The sequence below is a fragment of the Cupressus sempervirens genome, chromosome 9, assembly GCF_028749045.1.
Source record: "Cupressus sempervirens isolate cs-2001-9-10 chromosome 9, ASM2874904v1, whole genome shotgun sequence".
NCBI classification, from domain to species: Eukaryota; Viridiplantae; Streptophyta; class Pinopsida; order Cupressales; family Cupressaceae; genus Cupressus; species Cupressus sempervirens.
In genome coordinates, this window is record NC_143126.1 from 179,830,116 (window position 1) to 179,837,229 (window position 7,114).

At 33.2% G+C, this 7,114-nt stretch overlaps 1 pseudogene; it reads left to right on the forward strand.

The window, feature by feature from the left end:
- The first annotated feature begins 3,748 nt into the window (after positions 1 to 3,748).
- LOC149538065 (PHD finger protein ALFIN-LIKE 7 pseudogene) lies at positions 3,749 to 5,747 on the forward strand (annotated as a pseudogene).
- The last annotated feature ends 1,367 nt before the right edge of the window (positions 5,748 to 7,114 follow it).

A 7,114-nucleotide genomic window follows, 5' to 3' on the forward strand; every position in this document is an offset into this window, starting at 1 on the left:
AGTTATGGATCTTTTAGTGTTGAAGATTAGTGTCATATAACGCTAAATAAATATGAACATCAGACTTCCACTAACATAGAGACTAACTAATAATTGTGTTTTTATATAGTATATTATGACTACACATATGGGTTTCCTCTTTATTTCCTCAGGGGGTATTCTAGTTTTCATCAATTTGGAGAAGAAGACAATCACAATCATGGGCAATGTATCACCCTTCAAAATTTTGGAAAGCATTTCTAAAGTTAAAAAAAATGTAGAGTTATGCAATATCTCCATAAATGTATGATGATTTATAATATGCAGAATAGAAAGGTCTAGTTCTAAGGGAAATGGTCTATATTGCCTACATTATGACTTGCTTAGTGATTTTTCATGTAATTCCATAAGACCCCAATTGTAAATTTATATATTTCAATTAACTTTTCTTATTGGCAGTCATGAAGGGGCATTACATCAACCCATTCCTACTTTTTTAATGTAAGTAATATATAACTCTTTCACAAACTCAAAGAGATTTTGGATTTCACAATTTGAAGATTTCAAATTGCTACAAACCATAATTTATGATAGTTTAGGTTTTTTTTAATGTAATGTTGGGTAATGGAATGTCAGTGCTGATATCAAGTCAATTTCAATCACATTCTTGAAAATATAGAATATTTATTTTTCCATGGATAGATCATAAGATTGAACATAAAAAATGAATCAACCTATTCTAGTTACTCCATTTTGCTCAGATTTTTTGAAAGTAATGAAGAATCCTTTGGGAGAGAAAAGAAACTTACCTGCAAAAACTACATAATCCAAGTAAATGGCTAGAGAAACATCTTCCACCAAGAAAAGAAGAGTAAATGGGTAATTATTAGGCTGAAAACCCTTTCTAATGTTCAAACATTATGGGCCTAATAAACACTTCTAAGGTCTTCTATGTATAGAGTAGATGTTGTGGATGCAGAATTATTCTCTGCTTGAAAGAACTACAAAAACATTAAAATCCTTTTTGCTAATATTTAACTTCATCAATTTACTACTTTAATTAGCATTAGAATTAGCAATTTTATCATATATATTATTTTCTTTTACTTAAGTTTTGAAAGAAAGCTACAACAATCACAATTTTAAAAAAATCACAATGTGAAGAAATAATTAACTAAAAATATTGCAGTTTCAAATGATTATTTCCTGCACCAGTAATGACATTGAGCCTTGAAAAAGATAATGCAATCGTAAAAAAAAATGACTCATTCCATGAATTCCTTTAAAAAAACATTGATCTAGGGAAATTTACCCTTTGAGTGATCTTTTAGCTACCTTAAATGACAAAAACCTACCAATTATCAAAGATCAATAAATCTCACAAAGATTTAATCTTTAATCAAAATTCCTCCTCGGGGTACCAATAGTATTTCTAATGCAAGGGCATCTAAGGGTCAAGGTTGTTGACTCAGATGTGGGTTTTGGTCAAAATTTACTTCTGGGGTTCATAACTTTTAACTCAACTGTGGGTTTTGGCTAAAATTTTATAGGCAGTTGTGTTAGGAGGAGTTGTTTGGGTTTCTAATCTAGCTCAGCTCAATAGATGCCCATTTTGACATTTTTTCGAGAGCCTGAAAGATTTTCTTGAGCTCCAAAATTATCTTTTCATGTTTTTTCCAATTTTTTAGAAAGTTGTTTTTGTAATAAATCCAAAATCATTTTTTTAATTTTGTCAATTAGTTGGCAATTCATCTTGCCTTAGTTGGGAGCTTTTTCTAGGAAAAAATAGGATTCATAGGAAGGGTTTTAAAAATTACCAAAAATAGAAAAAATTGCTTTTCCTAAAAAATTGCCAAATATGGTAATTTTTGGAATTGTAATAATTAAGTATTTTATTTCATTTTAGGGGCAAAGTAGAGTTGTGAAACTTTAATGAAAAATTATGGCATTCTAAAACTTTTGTGTTGTGTCATTTTCTGATCTATTCTTTGAAGAGTTTAGGGTTACATCAATTTCTATTTTGAAAGGAAGATTTACCTACCCCTCCCAAGCATTTTCCATTAGGGATCATGTTTCACTTCTTAGTTGAGGCTAATAGAATATGTAGACCAATCCTCACAAAGAAGCACCTACAAAAACATTTTTCTTGGATATGGACAATCTCAACTATATTTTTAATCAAGTCCAAAGCCCACAAACCTTGTTATTTATTTGTAGAAGACTCAAAATATAGAATTAATGAAGGATAGAAGAGAGTATGAAGTGCACCATAGTCACATCAATACTCCAATATTCAAAAGAACAAGAATCAACATGAAAATTTGTGACAATGGGTTGTTGAATAGGGGTAAATTTCCCATACCAGACAAAATGATCGTCAATGGGGCCCTAAAAAGAAAAAAAATTTAATGGTTTTGTGATGATAAGGAGAAAGAATGTGATTGGTGCATGGAAAAAGGTAGCAAGGTAAGAAGTGAGAATAAGAATTCAAAAGAGGAAGTGGAACAACAAAGTTTGATTTATATTTTTGATTTTGAATAGATCTGAGCATGCCATTATGACTCCACAAGTGACCCCAAATGTTTTGTAGTAGAAGCTACCCAATTTTATGGTAGTTGGGTTTAAAAATGTAGTAAGGCATCTGCAAACCTTTTGTAAATGTTTGGGTAGAAAATGGCATATAATAATCAAACTTGTTCACTATGACCTTTCCCAACCACTCATAGAAATATGGCACTTGAATGGTACATTGAATTGTGCTAGCCAACAAAAAAATGTTGGAAAAACTATGACAAGCATTCCATCAGGAATTTAGATTTCTCTAAGACTATATTCATTATGAATATGTACCATCTTCATAAAGGAAAATGTAAGAATGAGGGAGCTCACAATTAAAGTCTCGGGAGAACACAAATCTTATCTATGCCAAGAGAGCAGTCTATCTCTCCCAATGAACCATTAATGCTACAAATTGGCAAAAATGTATCTACTAGCGGCTACTAAAATCCAAAAAGAAATAATAATAGATTCAATAGAAATAACATTAGTGAGGAGATAGGTTGGTCTCATGTAGCATGTTGTTAAAACTTGAAGTTGGTAATTGACCCAAAAAAGTGAAGGGAGGTAGAATTCAAATGCAATATGACACAGAATTAATCCTATCATACAATGTTAATTGCAATGAATGGGGTCATTTTGCAAAGATTTTCCAAGCAATTAAAGATGAATAGAAATACTTTGTAAATCCTTTGCAATAGAGAGATCTATAAAGAGAAACCTAGAAAGGTCCCACCAAAAGGAAAGAAGTATGAAACACATAAACTAGTAAAAATGACCAAGAAAGGGGAACAAGAACCCCAAACCAACTTTTAAGTGAAAACTATCTAAACTATGAATGGTGGAATCATTAATTCCATCAATGATCACTATGAAGGGAGTGATACAAGGTCCCATATGTTCATCAAGGTGTGTTGAGAAATGGAGGTTCGGAAAGGTATTACCTAAAGGATCTCATCTAACATCCAATGAGAGGACATGTAGGTTAAGTATATAATGTAGTTACAAATTTAGTCTAGATAGAGCTTGCTGAAATGAATGTCTAAAAGACTCATTGAAATGAACTAAAGGCTACCCTTTTGATTTTCAGGCAACACCAATCCAAGGAAATGTTTCCATTATCAAAATAAATTAACAAGGTAATGTAATTATTTCCTATTTTTTTCTCCTAATAAATATCTAAACTTTATAAGTGTTACATCTCTTGTAAAAAATGGAGGGTGGTTCGAGCCCTCTCTCTATGAATGACATGTTCCAGGATTTCAAAGGCTAGAGAGCTAGAATAATCAAGGCCCTCACTAATGAGGCTTCAATTTTTTACTAGCAGTGCAATCTAGAAAAGGAGAACAATATATCTATATGTTCTCCCAAATAAAGAGTGGGAAGTACATTTAACTATTGAAGAAGTTCCACCTAAACTTGTTGAGCCTTCTTTGTGTGCCAACTTTACAAAAGATAGCATGTAGGATGAGGGCTGGCTGGCACTAGTGTCAGTTTATGGTGATTCATGCTTATGAGAAATTGCCTATTATTTTGGTGCATGGTTTGGGTTTGACAAAAAGAAAGGTGTGTTTATTTATAAATTGGAAAAAATTTTAATTGTTGTATCATATCTTTTTCCTTTAATGCAACACTCCTAGTAATAGAAAATGCTCTGACATGCCAGGTTCTAGTTGTGGGTCAAATCCTTATTGTTGCCTCTTTGATGGTCTCTACATCCTTAAAAATAATAAATAAATATATAGTCATTTCCATCCATATTAGTTGTACAACACCTTTTTAGTTACCTATCTTATTGTTTATATGGTTCACTTCTTTTTATTCATCCTTGAAGTGCACTTAAATATTGCAATCTTTTCCTTTGTAGCATAATTAGCATTGTTTGACTTTCCATAGTTTTCCAACTATTGTGATTCATGCAAGGAAATAATTCATACTTGCATCTTTCTCTGTAACCTATTCTTAGAGATACATGACCAAATATGATAACTTTACTATTAAATTTCATATTTTCAGCATCTTTAACAACATCTAGATGCTTCATTTTTAGAAAAGGAGAACATGTATCTATATGGTCTCCCAAGTGAAGAGTGGCAGGTAAGTTTACCTCCTAAGGTGATGCCACCTTAACTTCCCAAGCCTACCTTGGTATCAACTTTGCAAGAGATGACATATAGGAAAAAGATTGACTGGCACTGGTGGTAGTTAATTGTGATTCATGGTTACTTGCAGATGCCTATTATTTTTAATCTATTTTGGTACACAGTTTGGGTTTGACAAAAATAAATGGTTTTTATTTTTAAACTGGATAACTTTTTAATTGTTGTATTATATTTTCTCTTTAATGCAACACTCCTAGGAATAGAAAATGTTTGACATGTCAGTCTCTAGTTTTGGGTCATTCAAACCCTCATTGTTGCCTCTTTGATGGTCTCTAGTGCCTAAAAACTATTAAATAAGCATACACTCATTGTCATCCATATCACTTGTATTGTACCTTTTAGGTTACTTATCCTAGTTTTTACATGTTTCACTTCTTTGTATTCATCCTTTTAAGCACATAAATATTCTAATCTTTTACTTTATGACACAATTTGGATTGTCTAACTTTTGATAGTTTGCCAAAGATTGTGATCCATTTCATCCAATGCTTCATACTTGCATCTTTCTCTATAACCCTTTCTTGGAGATATATGTCAAAACATGATATTTTTACTATTAAATATCGTATTTTCAGCATTATTAACAACATGCAGATGCATCATTTTCAAAAAAGGAGAACTTGTGTCTATATAATCTCCCAAGTGAAGTATGGTAAGTAAATTCATTTGCAGAGGAGTTACCACTTGAAATTCCTAATCTTGCTCTAGGTATCAACTTGGAAAGAGATAGCATGCAAGGTACTATTGGCATTTCATAGTGATTCATAGTTACTTGCAATTGCTTATTATTTTGGTGCATGGTTTGGGTTTGACAACAATGAAAGGAAGCATCTTTTCAACTTGATCAATTAACTTATATCCATATTTGAGGTAGTGAGTGAGACTACAAAGAAGCAAGAAAAAGAAAAATAAAGTATAGCAAATAAAAGTAGCACTAAAAGAAAGCATGAAGCGAAAATGAAACATGTTTCTAACTCACACATAAAAGCATCAAGATTTCCACCTAAGGTTGAGGATGACACCTACAAGAGTAGAACATATATCAAATAGTACAAAGGTCCAAATTGTAGTAAAAGGATTCATGTTTGAGATGCTAGAATATATAATATCCCATCTTTTAGATTTAACTAAGATGATACTTCAATAAGATGGCTTCAAAGTTAAGCTATACTAATTGTACTTAGCATTTAATTCAAAGGATATTTGTTTAGATATTCAGTGTTGATGCTATTTGTAATTGTGGGAAATGCTCCATGCAACATTTGTATAAATATTCAACTACTTGTTTATAATGTCTAAGCTACTATTGGATTTTGGTTTCCAAAAAAAAGTTACTCATTTTCTTTATTAATTAAAATTCCTATACACTAGGAAAGACAAAATATATCATGCGGGGGTGTCAACATGATGCAGGAGCATCCAGAGGTATAAGGGCAATCCTGTGTCACCCAAAAAAATGTACTTAGACTTAGTTTCTATTTTATGTCTTTACATTTTTGGATACCCATTTGGCTCAAATAAAGGTTCCAACTCTCATAGTTCAACTATCAGTGCATTTGAAAATCCCAAAAAAAATAGGAGCATGCAATTTGACCATCATTTTGGTGACCTAGAAGGTGCAACTTGGCCAGATGAATGTAATTGAGATTTAGAGCATTCCAGAAAAAGAATCAGGTCAAAAGGCCCCACGGTTTGAAAGTTATTACAGTTTTTCGGGTTTTGGAGACCTCCTAAGAATGCTTCAAAGTCAAGTTTGGGGCATTAAATGACCTCGAAAAGGGTCAAAAAATGGGGGACAAGCAAAGCTGTCCATAGGGCTATAGAGTGCTTTGAGAGCTTTCCAAAAATGTAAATGGTTCGTCAATAGGAGCTACGGTTCAAAAGTTATGCCTCCCGGAAGTTCGGCTACCGTTTCTGGATTCTTCTAGATTTGCACCGACTTCTAACGCGGCTTCTGGAACCTTCTATTTTGTTGGTGGACGCCTACTAGCACTTTCTAGAATGTACTCCTAGTCCTTAACCCTCTGAGGTCTATTTAAGGAGATTTTTGGCATTGTAAAAGGCAGTTCGGATTGGAGCTTGAGAGGAGGTGCTAAAAGGAGAAATATTCTCCAGAGTTATGCTATTGTAAGCCCGTAGGGCATGTTTTGAAGTTTATTTTCTCTGCACTTTTGTACTAGCTGATTTTCTCAGTCAATATAATTCCCCTTTTTCTATTGTGTCTATTCTGTTGTTGGGTTGTGTCCCCATCAAGTGGTATCAGAGCGGGTTTTTCCTGAGTGTGTAGACAGAGCGCCGACTGTGAGGTAGTTTGCACCAGGACTGTGTGGTTGTGGGTTCAAGTTAGAAGATGCCTCCACAAAGAGAGCGTGGTGGAAGGGCCAGAGCTATTGATCTTGAGGAGGTTAGAGCCCTCC